The sequence below is a fragment of the Muntiacus reevesi genome, chromosome 3 (assembly GCF_963930625.1).
Source record: "Muntiacus reevesi chromosome 3, mMunRee1.1, whole genome shotgun sequence".
Lineage (NCBI taxonomy): Eukaryota > Metazoa > Chordata > Mammalia > Artiodactyla > Cervidae > Muntiacus > Muntiacus reevesi.
In genome coordinates, this window is record NC_089251.1 from 269533721 (window position 1) to 269554633 (window position 20913).

A 20913-nucleotide genomic window follows, 5' to 3' on the forward strand; every position below is an offset into this window, starting at 1 on the left:
AATCAGAGACTATATTAATGGGGTAAGGATATAGGCAAATAACTTGAATAAGAGCATATAATTTATTTCATTGAGCAGAATGAAATTTAGTGTAAAAGACTTGTATTTTTCAACAGACCAGAAAGAAGCTTCGGCGTTTTTTAGTCCCATTTATATAAAAAAACCTCAGCTTGTGGTATAGGCTGTGAGTTGATAATGCGAGAAATAATAAATCTAGTGTTTTTGAAGAAATTTCACAGCTTACCAGAAGGATCATGATATGAAATTTTTCTACAGTATTTTAGAAAAGTTATTTGGAAACCAGTATATGTTGGTAATGTGTTCTCAAATCGAGACTTATTCGTAATAAGGTTTTATTAAAGTATAAAGGAGATAGAGAAAGCCTCTGACATAGGCATCAGAAGGGGGCGGAAAGAGTGTCCCCCTGCTAGTCTTTGGCCAGATGTCATATAACTACCAGCAGTCTGTTAATTAGAGAAAGGAAATGTCTCAAAACTGAAGAGAATAGCACCAGGCCCCTCACCTACAACATGTACTCTGCGAAAACCTAAGCACCGGGTGAGTTGTCTCGGCCACAAAATGATTGACATGAATCTTGAAGAAAGGCAGGTTTTCTAGCAAATACACTTTCATTCACATAACTTAAGAGAACATTTGCATGAGTAAACATACCAGTTTGTCAAGTCTGAATATGAGTCTTAGGCAGAACCAACTTGAAGACAGAGTCTGGGGTAAATGTATAGCACATTAACACAGTATTTTAAGAGAAACCTCTTTGCAAATTCATATAGAGAAGAAAAATTATACATACATATATATATATATATACACTTACTACAACTGACTTCCAGTTAGCTGTGGTAGAACAGGAAAAAGAATATCCAACTCTGTATTCTTAACATTATGAAAATATTATTCGTTTTATTGTTTACAGTCATCCAATTCTAACTTTCTGAAGTAAGCATTCAGAAAAATAAAAAAACTGTCTAACTACTAGGCGGTCTCCCATCCAAGTACTAACCAGGCCCGAACCTGCTCAGCTTCCCAGATCAGAGGAGACAGGGCACGTTCAGGGTGGTATGTCCTTAGACCGAGGCAGCTGCCAGGCGCCCTAAGAGCTCTGCATTGCACCTCCCTTTTTGTTCTGACCTGCTGGTCGGGCCTTGAACCGCAGCTCTCCACGGGGGGCGCGCGCTGCACTTGAGCCAGCCGCACGACCCGTGACTGGACTCCGGCCGGCCAGGCCCTGCAGCTCTGAGAGCAGCCGACACCGCCCCAGCCCCGCACACCGCCACCCCCAGCCAGCACCCGCCTGGCCCGGCCCGGGGCGCTTCTGGGAACCTGAGCGGCCTTGCGAGCCTGCGGGAGCTGGGTGGGGCAGCGAGCGGCGCCGCACCGCTCCCCCCCCCACCGCCCCCCACCATCCCGTTTGCTACTCAGGGTTCACGTGGCTCCGGAGGTGTGTCGCTTTGGCCCGGGGCCGCGGTCCTCGGAGCCTCCTGCGGGACACCTTTTCGGGATGGGTAGAAGCATTTCCCACTACAGACAAAAGAGCCCACACAGTGGCCCAAATCCTCCTCACAGAAATTATCCCCAGGTTTGGCCTGCCTTCATCCCTACAGTCTGATAATGGCCCAGAATTTACATCCAAGGGCACCCAACAACTTCCTCAATTCTTACAGACACCCTGGAAATTTCACATTCCATACCCTCCCCGGTCCTCAGGAAAGGTAGAAAGGATGAGTAGAACAATCAAAAAAACCCTTACCAAACTAACCCTCGAGGTACATCTGAATTGGAGTAAACTTTTACCAATTGTTTTCCTCAGAATACAGGCTTTGCCCAGAAAGCCCCTGGGGCTGAGCCCCTTTGAGGTGATGTATGGAAGGCCCAGGCTCCCTCCTGGACTCCCCCCTGAGCCTCCTCCCATACCAAGCTTCCTACACTCCCCCCTCTGCTGACGCAACTCCGCAATGCCCTCTGGAAATACATCAGTCACAATCTGCCTGCCCCTGACCCCCAAGCCTCCCTGCCCCCTTTACAAATTGGGGACATGGCCTATCTGTCTGATCATCCCCAGGGTGACCTAACCCCACAGTGGCAGGGACCATTCAAAGTCATCCTCCTTGCCCCAACTGCAGCTAAATTCAAAAAGGTCGCCTCCTGGGTACACCTCTCTCGTCTAAAATGGGTCACCTCCAATCCTGCGCTGCCCTCCTTAAATGACACCTATCAGGTCTCCCGCACAGCACCCACCTCCTTAAAATTCACCCAGCGACAACCCCTGCCAACTATCGGAGAGGACACTGAATGACCTGGACTCTCTTCAACCTACAACTGCTCCTGACCCAACTACTACAAGACCTCTGGATCAGCGCCCCAACAGGAACTTCCTTCAAAGACCTGACTGCACTGGTGTCTCAACTGTGGCTCCAGGGAACCTTCTACAACCTGACTCCAGACGAAACTGATTTCTTTACTCTCATTCTCTACATCATTCTACATCCTAATGAGCACTGTTCCTCCTCAGATTCAAATCACCACCAACTTGGGGCCTTCTGCCCCTCACCCTGACTGACCTCTCCCTGTCTCTCTAACTATAGCTGCACTCCTAATCTTAATCCTTGCTGTAGGCCTAGTAACTGTCTCCCCTCAGGACTGGCCACCTATTCTTCATCTTTCCGTGGGTATCGCCTACATTGCTAGCTGGGTTCTACTCCTAGGGTGCTATTTCCTCTGTACTGTCTAACTAACAGCCCCATGACTCCCCTGCTCCTTATCCTTGCTGCACTCCCCAGCCTCCTGGCTACTCCCTGCCCCTGCTCAGACATTTATTCCTACGTACATTCCTCATGTTACAATACAGCTCCAAAACCATGCACCATGACATGAACCTCGGGGGCGGGAAGTCCAAATCCCTACTCACTGTCAAAGTACAAAAGAGAGGGAGTTTCATGAGTACCTGCCATAAGCCAAATGGAAGAAACATATGTTTCTATCCCATTACCCACTGGGGGTACTCAGACGGGGGTGGGGTACTAGATCAAAATCGGGAAAAGAAACAAGAACAAGTTACAAAGAACATAATTTCCCGGTTACAGTTGACCCCTGAGCCTTACAAACACCTAGACCTCCTTTCCCAATTACGGCCTCTCCTAAAACCTACCTCTGGCAACCAACACCTTCCCCGCCTTCTCAACTCTTCCTTTCAATTCTTCCAGTACACACCACACACATCCCAGTGTTGGATATGCATGTCACTCTCTCCCTCACCACACAGAGCCATTCCCTTACCCTCAACCTGGCTGTCACAGGGCAACTGTACTTCCCCTTCCCAACAGAAAACTACACAACTCATTGGGCCAGTCTCTGACAATGTCCTTACTCTCAGCCTCTTCAAACCTAACCTGTATTGACTACTCTAGTCCCAACTGCACTGGTCTTACAAACTCCACTCCCTCCTTCTGTTCCACTTGGGTTCTCTGGAACAGCACAAATAATTGCACCAATCCAGGAATCTTCATTCTCTGTGGGACCTATGCATATTCATGCCTCTCCTTAGACCCCCGTGGACCCTGCATCTTGGTCTTCCTGACCCCAGGCCTAACATTCCTCGAAGAGGGAGAGCTAGAACAAAGAGTTTACCCCCCAAGGGGAACTTTCCCACAGAAAAAGATGAGCTGTCATCGCCCCCCCCCCCCCTCCTGGTTGGGACTGGCATAGATAGCAGCAGCCCTAAGGCACCGGGATGGGAGGCATCTGGACCTCTGCCCATTTCTATTACAAGCTGTCCCAAGAACTTAATGAAGACATGGAGCAGGTAGTAGAGTCCTTCGTTTCAATCCCAAAACAAATTAACTCATTAGCTTCTGTGGCCCTACAAAATAGGCGAGCCCTGGACCTTCTCACTGCAGAAAAGGGAGGGACCTGCCTTTTCCTAGGAGAGGACTGCTGCTATTTTGCTAATGAAACGGGGATAGTCCAGGGTCGAGTCAGAGAACTTAGAGACAGAATTGAATGCCGCAGAAAGAGTTAGAAAACCTTTACATTCCCCAAAACCTGTTCCCACAGATCCTCCCTTGGCTGCTCCCTTTCTGGGGCCATTAGTATTTATCATTCTATTCCTCTTATCTGGACCCTGTCTCTTTAATCTCTTTCAAAGGTTTCTCCAAGAACGGATTCGGGCCATCTCTTGAGATCAGGTCAAGACTGTTTTCTTCTTCTCGAGAGCCTCACCTCAAGCTCAGAAAAAAGGAGACTGTGGGCCCTAGGACGATCCTCCATTCCAGACCCAAAACCGTCGCACCATCCGGCAGGAAGTAGCCAGAGAGATAAGGCGCCCTTCTCCCCCCCCCCCTTTTTTTTTTATGATTTCAGGGTCTGGAATGAAGGAGTCTTTTGGGCCTAGAAAAGAGAGCAACAGTCTCAAAGGCCCCTTGCTGAATCATCTAACTTTGGAGAAAACAAAGCATAATTTTAGTTCCATCCTGATGCTCCAGGCCAGTTGCATCTATCTGGGACTTATCACCCCCTGTCCGGAAACCTACCACCCCCTACACCCGCCCAGAAGACTTATCACCCTCTGCCCAACTATAGAGTGTCATTTCAACAAAAGAATACTTAAAATATCCCGCCTGATTGACGTTTCCCTTATTGCTTCCACAAACCTCCCTATAAGTATGAAGCCTCCCTGATCCCTCTCGGTGCTCAGCCTTGTCGTTAGGCCGACTGTCGCCCCTCCTTGCCTGAACAAAGGCAACCTACTTCTGTTGAGGTCGGCTCTCCTTTTCTGCCTGGCCGGAACTATGCCTTACAGATGTCACTGAGGGTGGTGCTTTCTGGAGATCTTTAGCGCAGCCATGGCCTGTATTGGAACGTCTTCCTCTTAGGGCTTTTGTTGTTTCCATTTTGAATGTCGGGGGCCCCCTTGGGTCGAATTTTCCGAGGAAAAAGTTTGTTGGATCCACCTGGGGAAATACAAGCATATCCTTTTCCCTGTAAGATTAGTTTCCCAGATTTCCATTGTTTCATTAACCCGTCTTGGTACCAAATGGGCAGGGGAAGAGACGTGTCCTTCAGTTCCTCGAAATGCCTTTCTGCCCTGGTTAAAATATTTCCCTGTGGCAGGTTTAAAAACTTTAAAATGAATAAAGCTGTATTAACAATAGTGATGGGTTGAGAAAATATCTTATGTTGGAATCTAGTAAAGTCTGCTCTGGATAAGGAAGACAGCAGTGTTCCTGTGTATTCCCCTTTCTTTAAGTTCTTTTTATTTGTAACTTTAGTGTGTGAGGTGCTCGTTCGACTATGTCTCGTGTCTGTGGATTATAAGGAACACTTATAATATGTTTAATAGAAAAAGATTGTAAAAATTGTTTAAAGTATCTAGAAATATAGGCAGGGCCAGTGTCTGTTTTAATAGAACTAGGAGTTTATGGTGGAGGTTTCTGTATCTAGTAAAACAAAAACTGAATATTTAGCACCAGAGACTTTATTAATCGGGTAAGGATATAAGCAAATAACTTGAATAAGAGCATATAATTTATTTTGTTGAGCAGAATGAAATTTAGTGTAAAAGACTTTGTATTTTTTAAGAGGCCAGAAAGAAAGAAGCTTTGGCATTTTTAGTCCCATAAGAATCACCTGGGCCACTTACTGGATTTCATTTTGTTATCTAGTGCCTAGCACAGTTTCTAGGACAGAGTTGGAAATTAATAAATGTGTACATTCCTGGTATTATAGTCTAAAACTTGCAACACTAATAGTTGCAAACTTAAATGACCCTAATGGTTGTAGAATTTTCTTGCATCTACAAAAGACAGTCCTAGCTGACTGGGCTTAGGAATTTTTCTTCATCTACTTGGGACTTCTTTCCTCCTATCCCTCACTGTCAGATCCCTTGTGCTACCTGACTGCATCTATCCACAGTCTACACACCTAGTTTCTTCTTTGGCTCCAACGCAAAGTCAGAGGCTAGGAGTGAGAAGGTAATCCCCTGTGGCTACATCCCCACAGTAACACCCCCATAGGCCCCATCCTGCTCCTCACCTGAAAGCCCCTGCCATAGCTCCTGGGATGAAATGCCCCGGGTAGCCTTCCTACCTGAAGAAGGAAGAGGAACAAATACTGAGTCTAGATTTCACTTGGAAATTCAGATGATTAATGTGGGTCAGTCCTAGTCTACAGTTCATTGGAACACAGGGACATTTAGAGAAAACATTTGTGGGAGCTTAAAACTGGATTAGTTTTCCTGTTTGTTCATTATTTTTCTCATTATTATGAGTGTTAAAAAAAACCAAAAAAACCACCCAAACTTGAAATTTCACCAATGCTGGATTGTATTGAGGAGGGGAGAACTCACAAGTGCATACTCAATTTCACAGGAACCTGGGGAGTAAGGGAAGAGAATCAAGTGGGCTAGGGCCTGTGGGGAGAAACGTGCAGCTGGGGGCCGGCGGAGACCAAGTACACACAGCCTCCCAAAATGACGGTCTCAAGGGGACAGCACTCATTCTCAGCTGTTCAGGTTCTCTGCGTCTTAAGAAACTCACAACTTTGTCACTTTGAAGATAAATGATGAATGAAAATGGTAAGGGTGGCAGAGATGCAAAGCGGGGCCTGGAATGAAAGGTAACATAAACAGCACAGAAAGCAAGGGCACAGCTACACCAAGATGGAGACTCAGTGCGTGCTTCTTGCTTGTGGCATGACTACAGCTATCCAGGTTCACATGAGATGGCTCAGCATGATGCAACTTACAAATACCACATGTGCAAAATGAACCTAGAAACCAAAGAGAAACCATCACATGAAAAATGCGGGCCACAGAGGCAGGTTCTGTAAGGTTCAGAGTATGTGAGAATACATACTGAGAGTAATCCTTCCAAAATTAATGGAATGCTTTCTAACATAAATTAGAGAATAATGCTTTTTCCATTATTGACGAGTTTCAGAGATACCAAACACACTGCTTATCATGAAAATCCAGTAAAGTACGGATGACCATGAAGATAAATGAGAATCTTAATAATAATTCATTCCTGTGTCCATCAGAGGTGACTGAGTTCAAAAATAATTACAAAGCTCCACATCATCACATCTCAAAACGATTCAAATTACCCTCCCACCAACTGTCACCCAGAGTCTACCTTGACAATATTGGCAGGAGTGGCCCATTTATTTATTTATTTTCGCCCATCTCTGGCTAAGATTTTAAAAACCCAAGTTAGGCTATAAAAGGGTAGCAGTTTCTGTCACTTAGGACATTGTCTTCTCTTGAAACCAGTCACTTGCTACAAGGAAGAAACAGATGGTAATAGAAGTTAGTGACCTTATATCCTAATTCAACAATGACAAAAAATCTTCAGGATTCTTCTATGGCATTAAGAAACATTTTTATCTTACCGAGTTCATTCATTGCATGTCTATGCTCTTCATCAAATGAAAGTTTCATTAGAACACACACAGCAGGACAGATCTGATGTTCAACAGGAGCTGGCACTGAAAAATAAAGTTGACATAAACCATAATGCTTTGTTTTCTCAAAGTAGTGATGTTTATTATACCTAAAAAATACTGAGTTTGCAGATATACTTCTCATGCATGGTAGCTTAGTGAATCAACAAGTATTTGCTGAAGAGATGAATAACTACTATACACATGGAAAGGAAAATACAGGTAAAGGGCTTTCTTTGGTTCTGTAAAAATGTTTACCCCTCACCAGCCTTTCACCAAGTCTGCTGGACTAACTCCCATGTAGGTTTATGCTATAATTCAACTAATAACTTAAAAATTATACTGGTTATTTGAAATAATAAAAACATTTTGGTATAAAACTATTTATTTATAATTTATATTTTCAAAGCTGAAAGGCACATGGCTGTATAGAAATGTATAGAGAAACCTAGTGCAACTCTAGTAGAGAAAGTTTATTATATAGACACCAGATAGTAAATAAAAATTTAAAGGAAAAGTGTCTAAGAAAATGTACTTACACATTTAGTGCTATACATAAAGTTTCAAAACTGTTACTTGAAATAAAAATTGAAAAACCAAGTCTATTTTTCAGAAGTAATAGTATTTATTCTATTTAACTTGTCTGAGAACAGGTATTAAGAGCACACAATACAAGTCATTACATAATTGTGGACAGCCAAAGAAAACAATCCAGAAAGATAATGTTCTCCCAGTAAAGCAACTTATTAATTCTCCCTAGCCCTAGGACAAACAGAAAGGACATTTCTGCTATATTCTTACTGTTGAAAATTTTTTAATTTTAAATAAATTCACCTTTATACCTAACCCTAAGAGAAATCTACTAAATCTTTATAGATCAAGTTCTCATCATCAGTCTTTCTCCTGCTCCCCCAATCAAGATACTGACTCGATAGTCCTTTGCTGTGTGTATGTCTATGTGTGGGTTCTTACCAGGTGAAAGGAGGTCTTACCTTATATACTTACTGCTTTTGGTTCTTCCTACAGGAATGAAGTAACTTATCTCCTCAAGGGTCCCAACTCCCATGATCCCTGCTCCTGGGGGAGAGGGTTTCTCCCTGAGAAAAAAGCTGGGTGGCTGATCACCCCAGCAGCTGGGGCCCCAAGGCCTGAAGACAGGCAGTGAAGTGGGAAGGACACTGGGCTGAGGGTCAGGGGGTCTGGCCTCTGGCCCTGGATCCCCCACCCACTACCTGTGAAGCCACAGGCAAGTCTTTTGGCCTCTCTGAACCTCAGTCTCTTCATCTGTAAAATGAAGATGATAATATCTTCTCTTCCTACTTCACAAGGCTGTTCTAAGGATCAAATAACAGATATAACACAGCTCTGCATCCACTGAGTAAAGCGATATGCAAATATAAGAGAACGGCTTGGTCACTCACAGCTGAAGGAACTTACGTAAAGTCACTTTCCTGAGCTTAATCTCAAGAGAAGGAGAACATAATCGCTCAAGTTCTTTCTAGATCAACTATGCTATGACTGTTTAAGTCTACTTTGATTTTCTGTTATTTTCTGGTTGTACTGTAGTGCACACAACATTTCCCTTTGCTAACTTTTTTTCCTAGGGAAATAGAGAAATTAAGCTTTAAACTATGTGAGCGGTGCAGGTGGCTAATATGAATTTCCCACTCTGATTCATAAAGACACCGTCCTAATTAAAAAACTTTTCATTTCAAAAACTTTTACATTTGCTTTGTCACATGCACCATATGGAACATACTTGGATTTTTGTCCTGGTCCATGCCTTGTTCATGGGCTTCTTGCCACTCCCAACAGGTTTCACAGTAAGCTCGTATCTGTTCCAAAAGATGAAGGACTCGGATTTCACGCCTGCCTCTCTTGTCATCAGGCTGTGAGTGAATGATGTTGTGGAGTGCTGCACTGGCCCTGGCCAGAGCCTCTTTACCGCCCCAGGAATTGCTCAACAACACAGAGTCTTTGTCATTGCCATGTAAAAGCTGGATGAGGAGAGGAAGACATCCAGACTGTCGCATGGATATACAGCTGTCTTGGGAGCTAGACATAGCTAGCAAAGTTCACGACATATCATCCTTATCATGAGTACCAAGCATTGACAACAATGAATACACCATTTCCACCTGTGGGCCAAATGAGTTTAGAAACAAAATTATGACTTTAATAGCCAAAAGCCAACACCAATGAAGTGATGAATGGGATATTAGCTGTAACTCAAACAAAAACAGAAACAAAAACAAAAATCTCTTTCCAGGATGAAGTAATGAGCGTTATTTCAAAATCCATATTGCTATAATCATTATCACCATCTTCTTTATGAGTAAATATTAGTAGTGGTAGTATATAGTCATAAGGAGACAGTAGGTTCTTGCATACCTAAACTGCTATTATCTGGATCAGTGGGTGAAAATCTGTTATCATAATGAAAGACAATCAACTGATTTTTCTCTTTCTCACATCTCCCCCACCCACCACACACACACACACCTACCAACACATACAGAGCAAGAAATGTGGTTTATCTAAAATTCTTTACACAATTAAAAATTTTACTTTTTAAAATCTACAACCATAATCAGTAAAGAGAAAATGTTTTTTAGCAATTACTATTTACTAAGTACTGGTTCTAAGCAATTGCTAACCGTCACCAGATTATAATATTGTTAAAATTATGATATCTCCCTTATACATGTAAAAGTATTTTCTCATAAAGGGATCATATAGGGATGATCCCTGATCATATAGAGATACAAAGTCAATATTCTTATTTAATTTTTTTTAAGCAGCTGGTAAGCATCATTACTCCCTTCCTGTAAATTCCAAGAATTTACTCAGAAGCAGATCAGAAACAGGAAATAGCACCCAGTCATCCTGTCCTGTGATCAACCGCATTTTTTAAAAGCAAGAGCTACTGTGTGAAAGTTGAGGCTATTATAGAAATGCATCATATCTATAAATTAGTGGTTCCAAACCAGGGGCAACTTTAGCCACCTTGAGACTCTTCTGGTAATGTCCTACTATTTGCAAGTGAGCTGTGTGACACAAGCAGGTTACCAGAGTTCTCTGAGGTCCAGCTGTCTCAGCTGCCAAACGGAGTAATTTACCTAATAGGGTTTTCTTTGTGAAGATTAACTAAAGTCACACATGTATACAGGACAGTAGCTGGCATTCAAAAATGTAGTAAGGTCTTAATATTATCATGCAAAAATCACTCCAAAAGGAAATGGTATTCAAGCTGCCAGTTTTCAAGCAATAGTACTCTTATATATTAAAGGTTTTCTTTACAGTAAAAACTACTCGTGTTGGACAGACTGGGGTGGAATTCTAATTTAATTACCATCTTTTTGGCTTTAGTATTCTCACTTAAAAGAGGGGCAAGAATAATACATTCAAAGGGTTTTGGAAAAGATCAGAGATAGTTTACGTACAAGTCTTAGCAGTTACTGGCATATTAGTGATCCCAAGTAGTAACTATTGTGAGTTACTAAAAGGATTAAGTTTTATATTAATAATATCACTGCTACTCTAAAATTCATTTCTTATATCGACATTAGTTATGTAATGCTTTTCCTCAGAGCCATTATATTACTAAAGTAAAGAAAGAGTATGTAGAATATGCTATGAAAACAAGGAAGTATTTAGATGTAATGGAAAATATACTGTTTAAAAAATAGTCCCCGTGCTCCAAATGTAGTGCTTCAAAGGAGGCAGACACAGACTGCATGGGCAGGCGCGAGGGCCCTGGGTCAGAAAACGCTCTGTAAAGAAGGAAAGCCCAAGAAGAGCTCTGCAGGCTGGCGAGGACCCTGAGGGTCACTGTGCAGCAGGGTGGGAAGCGGAGGGCTGCACCACTGCAGCCAGGGCAGCCAGGCAGAAAGTCACGGGGAGGGGAGAGCTCAGGGGGGCGAGCCAGCTGTGGGCTGCACCTCAGGATGCTTGCAGAGACCTGGCTGTCATTTCTTTAAGAGACTGCGATGATGGAAACAAAAGAATACTTAAGCCAAAATTAAAAGAAGCATGAAGAATGTTTTAGTAGAGCACTCAGAGTTCTAGCGACAAGACTCTATAATCCGTTACCTTGGTTCCCAGATGACTGGTCAGCCTTCAAGGAGCTTAATGTGTGCTACTAGAGCTCAAAACACTGGCTGTTTCATGATCTATTCGTGTACTTGACCCCTAGAAATTAAGCAAATTATAGACAGTATAATTTAGATTATAGATAAATATAGCTAGCTTCATGCTAAGATACTCCAAATGAACTGTCTTTAGGGTAAATAGCTAAATATACCATTAAAGTGTGAACATTTATAACTGCTCAAAATGAGTATTTTTATCTATAAACTTGAGTAGAATTTAGAGAAAGACTGAAGGAGGAAAAAAAAAAACTGTTGTAAAAGACAAAGTACAATGTAGAAGAAACCAAACACTGAAGACATTCTAAGAGTAATATTCTTTCCCAAATCAAAAGGCATGAAACCATATTCAGCTAAATATACACTGGCTGGAAGAAAGCCCCATTGAGTGATGAAATGCTTCCCAAGGCCCACTAGACTTCACACTCCAGGATGTCTGGCTCTAGGTGAGTGACCACACCATCGTGGTCATCTGGGTCATGAAGGTCTTTTTTGTGCACTTCTTCTGTGTATTCTTGCCACCTCTTCTTAGCATCTTCTGCTTGTTATGTCCATACCATTTCTGTCCTTTCTTGGTGCAATGCTAGTCTGTAGGAATGTAAGTGAGTAAGACACCCCCACCCTCGCTGCATATGGAGCCTGGACAGGTTGCTCAACATGTAAACACACAGTGCCGTGACGAGCGCAGGTGTGCAGACAGGAGTGGCGGGCACTCAGCTCGGGATTGTAGAGTAAAGGGCTGTCTGACTGTGAACGACAGAGAGGTGTCTCCTTAAAAAAGAGGAGGGTCAGCCACACAGCAGCTCAGATGAGGCAGAGGCCCTAAGCACAGGTCACAAAGAATGTGTACGTGTGTGTGTGCCTGTGAGAGAGAGAGAGAGAGAGAGAGAGAGAGAGAGAGAGAGAGAGAGAGAGACAGAGAAACTGACTCACTTGGAGATTAAGAGCTTCTTCTGATTGCAATAAGGAGGATGGAGTTGAGGGACCAAGACTCAAGATAAAGAGAGCAGGTGGGAGACTTTTAAGGAAATTTTGGCAAAGGGCTGCTTTTGATCTACAGGAGGAAATGAATGACTCCTTATGCTGAAGCAAGCATACTGTCTTTAAGGATATCTAAATACTTTGACTGTTTCTGGTAGTGAGGATGTAACACAACCCGTAAGGAGCCTTGTCTTCTAGAATTCACCACCTTGTGAACTACTCCTGTGGTTAAGTGTAGGCCAGATTTTGTGTAAGGCTTTTAGCGAACAGACTGCTATAGATATGATGAGAAGTCACTTTCAAGATAAGTTTACAAAAACTGTGGCTTCCATCCTGGACACCCTCTCTTGTTCTTCTCTGAGGGATTGCCAGATACTACACTATGAACTGCTCTTTGCAGAGGCCTTGGTGGCAAGAAATGATACCACTGGCCGACAGCCTGGACATCTCAGGCCTGCTAACAGTCATATGGTGAGTTTAGAAGCAGATCCTCCCCTCATCAAATCTTGAAATGACTGTGGCCCCAGCCAACATGGCGACTGCAGCCTATGAGAGACCCTGAACCAGAGGCACTCAGCTAAGCTGCACCAGGATTCCTGACCTACAAAGACAATAAATGGTTGCTGATTTAAGCTGCTAAATTTGTCAGGCAGCAATAGATAACTAACATATTGTTTGAAACAGAAGAGAAACAAGAGGTTACATTACAAAGCAAGGAAAAACCCATGTCTACGATGAAACATGTTCTGACATTCATTTCAGTGTAGACATCAATCACCTTTAAGCTTCAGACTTAGTATCTTTCTATATAGATTCTTGATTTTGGGACACTCTCCACTCTGCTCTCCCAAACTCTCTAGCTAGAAACCTAGATGGATTTATTATAAGGAGATTCCAAGAGAACATTCCCATACCCATACTACCTATAAGCCAGAACTTGAGTCTTGAGAATCTTTCCTGGGCCTTTTTATTATGATTAAGTCTGCACCAACATCCTTCAGAGGGACCAGAGAAGCAGTAACCTGTAAGAAATGGTTATCGTTGTTCGGTCGCTAAGCCAAGTCTGACTCTCTGTGACCCCATGGACTGCAGCATGCCAAGCTGTCCTTCACTATCTCCTGGAGTTTACTCAAACTCATGTCCTTTGAGTTGGTGATGCCATCCAACAATCTCATCCTCCTTTGCCCCCTTCTCCTCTTGTGCTCAATCTTTCCCAGCATCAGGGTCTTTTTCAATGACTTGCCTCTTTGCATCAGGTGGCCAAAGTATTGGAGCTTCCGGATCAGTTCTTCCAATGAATATTCAGGGTTGATTTCATTTACTATTGACTGGTTTGATCTCCCTGTAGTCCATGGGACTCTCAAGAGTCCTCTCCAACACCACAGTTCAATTCTTCACAGTGAAGCATCAATTCTTCACTGCTCAGCCTTCTTTACAGTCCAAATCTCTCATCCGTATATGACTACTAGAAAAACCATAGCTTTGACTATGTGAACCTTTGTCAGCAAAGTGACGCCTCTGCTTTTTAATATGCTGTCTAGGTTGGTCATAGCTTTTCACCCAAGGAGCAAGTGTCTTTTAATTTCATGGCTGCAGTCACCATTCGCAGTGATTTTGGAACCCAAGAAAATAACATCTGCCACTGTTCCCACTTTTCCCATCGACTTGCCATGAAATGATAAGACAGGATGCCATGATCTTCATTCTTTGAATGTTGAATATTAAGCCAGCCTTTTCACTCTCCTCTTTCACCTTTATCAAGCGGTTCTTTAGTTCCTCTTCACTTTCAGCCATTAGAGTGGTATCATCTGCATATCTGAGGTTGCTGATATTCCTTCCAACAATCCTGATTCCAGCTTGTGAGTCTCCTAGCCTGGCATTTCTCATGATGTACTCTGCATATAAGTTAAATAAGCAGGGTGACAATATACAGCCTTGATGTACTCCTTTCTAGATTTTTAACCAGTCTGTTGTTTCATGTCTGGTTCTAACTGTTGCTTCTGACCTGCATCTCCTTTTCAACACACATTAGAATCAAGCACTTCTCTATCTTCTGGTCCTCCTTTATCCACCTTTCAATATCCACTGCCATCAGAGGCACTCAAATGTGTGCCGAGGGGCCCAAGAAGGACTATGCCTGGCAGTTCAATCAGTACAGCTGGGACACAGTCAATTTCAACTACACTTGCTGGGTACAAATCCCTCTTCTATTATCTACTTGCTCACTTTAGGAAGGGACTCAAAAAACAGTATTTTTCTGAGAAAACAAAACAAAACAAAACAAAGTGACTCTAAGAAGTTCACCATAAAGGTAGCAACAGTCTCCAACTCTCTGTGAAACTGTGTAAGAGGGAGAAGAAGCAAAAGAAGCAAGCACCCTCCTCACCTTGCCTTTTTTCATACAGATGGTACACGGAAGTGGCCCAACAGTAGATGAGAAGTTTCTCTTTATTAAAGTACTACAGCTAATTCTACAACCCTTAGTGAATTAATAAAGGTAGACATTAAGTATAAATGCTGTGAATATCACAAAAAGATGTTATGTGCTTTCTGGTGGAAGACCACTATGCTACCTATGAAAGTCTCAGGCATAGAATGAGGGCCTGAGACCAAATCTGATCACATTGCTAGACCCAATACCAATTTACAGGGAATACAGAAGACAGAGAGATAGGTCAAACTTCACCATGCAGATGTTCCTAGCAAAATTCAGACTATGGAAAACTTGAGAAGACAAATAACTTTGGTTATTCAATAAATATACAGCAAAAATCTAAGAGACAAAGAAGAAATCTATAGATTAAAAGAAACTTCAAAGACACACTAACCAATCTCTGTGCATGGACTTTATCTGGCCCTTGTGTCACATAAATTTAAAAATTATGACATTTACGAAGCAACTGCAAATTTGAAATCTGATGCTACCGAGGAACTACTGTTAGTTTCTTTGGGAGTGTAATAATGGCATAATAGTTATGTATTCTAGGTGTCCTCTGGCTGCAGGACTGCTTTAGCAATTCTGGGCCTTTTGTAGTTCCATAGAAATTTTAGTATTATTTGTTCTAGTTCTGTGAAAAATGTCATAGGCATCTTGACAGGAATTGCATTAAATCTGCAGAGTGCTTTGGGACTTCGGACAATACTACCAAGCTACAGTAATCAAAACAGCATGGCATTTGTACAGAAACATGACAGATAGACACACAGACCAAAAGAACAGGATAGAGAACCCAGAAGTAAACCCACATACCTACAGTCAGTTAATCCTTGACAAAGGAGATAAGAACACACAACGGAGAAGAGACGGTCTTTTCAGCCAGTGACACTAGGAAAGCTGGACAGCTACATGTAAATCAGTGAAGTCAGCACACACCCTCACACCATAAACAAACAAGCCCCCAAAATCCCTCAAATTGTTTTAAAGACATAAGTATAAGACATGATACCATAAAACTTCTGGAAGAAAACATAGGCAAAATAGTCTCATAGTCTCAAATTATAGCAATATTTTCTTAGATCAGTCTCCCAAGGGAAAACAAATAAAAGCAAAAATAAATAAACGGGACCTAGTCAAACTTAAAAGATTTTTTTCCAGTAAAGAAAACTATCAACAAAACAGAAACACAGCCTACAGACTGGGAGAAAATATTTGATTGACAGTCAATATCCAAAATGTACAAACAGCTCATACAACTCAGTATCAAAAAAATAAAAATAAAAAATAAAAGCAACAAAAATCAAAGGATGGACAGAAGACCTAAACAGACATTCCTTCAAAAGGCATACAGATAGCCAACAAATCATGAAAAGATGCTCAACATCACTGATTACTGAGAAATTCAAATTAAAAATGGCCACCATCAAAGCAAAAAGTCTGGAGAGCATGTGGAGAAAAGGAAATCCTTCTACACTGTTAGTGGGAATATAAATTGGTACAGCCACAATGAAAACCGGTATGGAGGTTTCTTAAAAAACTAAAAATAGAGTTACCACATGATCCAGCAATCTCACTCCTGGGCATAAATCCAAAAAAGATGAAAACTCTAATCTGAAAAGATAAATGCACCCAAATGTTCACAGCAACACTATTTATATTAACCAAGACCTGGAAAGAACCCAAGTACCCATCAACAGATGATGGTTTTAAGAAGATACAATGGTTTAAGAAGTCACAAAAAAGAATGAAATACTGCCACTTGCAGCACCATGGATGGAGCTAGAGAATGCCATACTAAGTGAGGGAGTCAGACAAAGACAGACATTATATGAGATCACTTATATGTACAGTCTAAAAAATAATACAAATATATCTACACACAAAACAGAAATAGACTCACAGACACAGAAAACAAACTTACGGTTACCACAGATGACAGAGAAGGACAAATTAAAGGTATGGGATCAACAGATATAAATAATCCAAAAAATATGTATATGTTACTGAATCACTTTGCTGTAGAGCTAAAACTAACACAATAATGTAAATCAACTGTATTTTCAATTTAAAAGAAAGTATTCTTAGACACAGAAAACAAACTTATAGTTATTAAAGGGGAAATGGGAGGAGGGATAAATTAGGAGTATGGGATTAACAGATACATACACTTTGATATATATAAAATAAACAAGGATTTACTTTATAGTATGTGCATGTGTGCATGCTAAGTCGCTTCAGTCACATCCAACTCTTTGTGACCCTATGGACCATAGCCCGCCAGGCTCCTCTGTCCGTGGGATTCTCTAGGCAACAACACTGAAGTGGGTTGCCATGCCCTCGAGATCTACCCAACCCAGGGATCAAACCCGCAGCTCTTTTGTCTCCTGCACTGGCAGGCAAGTTCTTTACCACTAGCACCACCTGGGAAGCCCTAGGGAATTTTATTCAATATCTTGTAATAACCTAAAATGGAAAAGAATTGGAAAAATACAATATAACTGAATCACTTTGCTGTATACCTGAAACTAACAATGTTAGGAATCAACTACATTTCAATTAAAAAAATGTTATATTCTGTAAATACACAGTGAAGTATTTAATATTTAAGCAAAAAATGATGATGTCTGGGATCTTTTCCAAAAATAAAATCAGAGGACAAAGTATATAGGGTACCTGCAGATTACTCTATTACTCTGTTTGCCTCTGTATATATTTGAAATTTTCCATAATAACAGGCTTAAAAACATATTATTGGCAGTGGAAAAGGTTCTCCTACCATTTCATCTCTTTCCCAGTCTTGTTTGAACTTCATCACTACTTACTGGTTGTCTCACTAGAGATCTGGTTCTAAACATTAAATGGAAAAGCTGAGATCGATTCATAAATGAATTACACATAAAGTTATATACTAAGCAAGTAGGGATCTAGCCCATATAATTTATTTCTAGCTTTCTCTTTTCATTTAACATTCAAGGGAGATTAATCACAGATCAAAAATCCCTCTTTCTAGAAGGGATGTTAGTTATCCCTTCCAACCTACATATATTCATTGCTATTATCTACTATTTATTTATCAGGGACTGTGGGGATATAAAAATGAATAAAACTGGAAAGAATCTTTGTCTTTCTGGAGCTTACAATTTAGTAGGGAGAACAGAAATAACCACATAAATAAATATAAAACTGCAAATGTGGTCTTCAAGGTGAGAAGAACAAGCGAGGACAGCCTGTAATGGGATGTGAACAGTTCAAGCCTCTTGAGAGAAATCACGCTAAAGTTCAGACACACACAAACTGCTGTTAACTGAGTGAAGTGGGATGAGAAGGCACAAGAGGGAACGGGCAGATGGTGTGCAGGCTGCAGCAGAGGAAGCCGTCAAGGGGAAGTCCTGAAGGGCCAGCGTGGCAGGCGTGCTGAGAGCAAAGGGTGACAGACAGCTGGCAAGTTTAGGCAGGAGCCAGGTTATACAGGTCGTAGTAAGGCTTGTCTTTTTCTGAGAATCAATGGATGCCAACAAAGGATTTTACCAAGAGGGTGATTTACTCGTGAAAGATCATTCTGGCAGAGTGGCTGTGGGCAGGAAACCAGGTGAGGTACAATGAACTTCCTTCCCCAAGGGCACTAGGGCAGGAGCTTGATGGATCATATTACTGTGATTCTGAGAAAGTCAAAGAGATTATTTTCAGTTTTGTTAGTGTCAACTGTTTTGTCTCTGGAGCAAATAACAAAAGAAATGAACAAACCCCAAGAGTCTGACAGGTAAAGGGATTTTGGCATAACTGGATCACAGTCTCACAGACACACCTCTTATCTACATTAAGATCTGGAAGTAGCTGTAGCGTCATTAATGTGATTTTGGTTTTTGTCTTGTAAGTTTGTTATGATTTTATCGCACACTAAAGTCTTACATTTTTAAATGAAGCCTATGGTTCTTTTATGGTTTCCTACTCACTTCATGATTATAAAAACTCTATGCTCATTTCCTTAACTTTTAATATTTCTAACAGTTTTCATTTGGGGGACTTCCCTGGTGATTCAGTGATTAAGAATCTGCCTTCTAATGCAGGGGATGCGAGTTTGACCCCTGGTCTGGGAACTAAGATCCCACATACTGCAAGGCAACTAAGTCCGAGGGCCACGACTTCTGGGCCTGCACGGCGTAACAGAAGATCCCGCATGCCGCAGGGAAGAAGATCTCACATGCCACGACTAAGACACAACATAGGTAAATAAGTAAACTGTTTTTTAAAGTTTTCATCTTTGACATTAAATCTAATATATTCAGAGTTAAATTCTGATATAAGAAATGAGATAAGAATTCAATTAAAAAAATAAATATTGAGCTTATTGGCTAGGTGAGGCTTTAAAGGATATAATAATTGAAATATGACCCCAAAGTATTAATAGTGGGTCTTAATCCTAAAGCAAAAAAAAAAGATTTTTGTCAAGAAGACAGAACTTCTTTCTACATATGTGTAGGAACACATGATAATCTCAGAGAACTCCCTAAGTAGTAGACAAAGAACCCAAATGTACTATTGGAATATAATTTTTTTTTGCCCTAATTTACCATCTGTAGAGTATTATCCAGTACAATGTGGACCAGTAATATTAAAATGAAGTATATTTTTGTTTAAATGTGGTAAATTTAAATATTTAAATTAAGTATGAGACATTTTAAGCTTTAAATTTTAATGAACTAATAGAACAAATAAATAGTATCATTAAAAGTAATCTATAGGCACTAAAGGAATATTTTATATCAACAGTAAGAAAATTTCCTTAAAATCAACTTAGTTGAAACTGTATTTTAAAAAATCATTCATTTAAAACATAAAATATTGCTTGAAAAAATGTGGAGAATACAGAACACTCCAAAGAAAAATACTCATTAGGATACATTCCAATCAAACTCTAATAGAAAACTGATGGCAGCACAACAAGATAATGTTCTACATTTTAAAAAATTGTCTTCCATAATTTTGCTAAAGATGATAATAGTAAATATGACTAGGGTATTTATTTACTTTTATTTTAATGGGCATTAGAATTGTTTATTTAAATGCTAGGTTTCTATAATCCTGGAATACAACTGAAGATGAAAATATTAACTCTTTATGATTTTTTTAAAAAACACAAAAATATCTTAGAATGCCACAGAGAAAGAGCAAATCTATTCAATGCAAGCAGTAATAACTAGGTCAAATCACATATGACCAAAATGCAGCTTAGTATTTATTTTTCAAAGAAACTCTACTCACATTAATCATTTTAGGCTAAAACAGAGACACATACTTTAGAGCTATAAAATATACTTGGAAATTTGAAAGCTTCATAGTTAAATATAATAAAGAAAAATGACATAGCATTTTAGTACTGAATTCTTCTGGAGATATCCATTTAGGAAGGAAACAGGTCATGTGAGAATCATCTCACTCAGTATTTCTTTTAAAATATTTAAATAGTTAACTAGAAAAGAAATTAATAAAATAATCTATTTACCTGACCGCTACCCACAGTTGCCATGTTGATTTCTGCCACTCCTTGACCTTCATTCTGCCGTTCGGCTTCATGTGAGCCAGCTTCATGCTTGCTCTGAGATGACCTCTGTTAATATGGAGTTAACATCAATACATACAAAAACGGTGCATGCTTTCTCAGCCCACAGCTTTCCTTCTTTCTTGCTCTAAAGCTCTGAAGGCCTCAATGACACAGGTTCACAAAAGCACGGAGCTGCACTCCATAGCCTCCAGCGGGCTGTCAGCTGCCTGTCTCGGTCACAGCAAAGTGAAGTGTGTCCCTCGAACACTAGGGCTGCACAAGACAAAGGGTTTTCTGAGACCCACAGAAACACCATCCTCCACCAGCTGTGCTCACATCACTATCGGGGA

General features: G+C 40.9%; 1 pseudogene; it reads right to left on the reverse strand.

The window, feature by feature from the left end:
• Positions 1-43: 43 nt before the first annotated feature.
• Positions 44-20623, reverse strand: LOC136165519 (adenomatous polyposis coli protein-like; annotated as a pseudogene).
• Between the last annotated feature and the right edge of the window lie 290 nt (positions 20624-20913).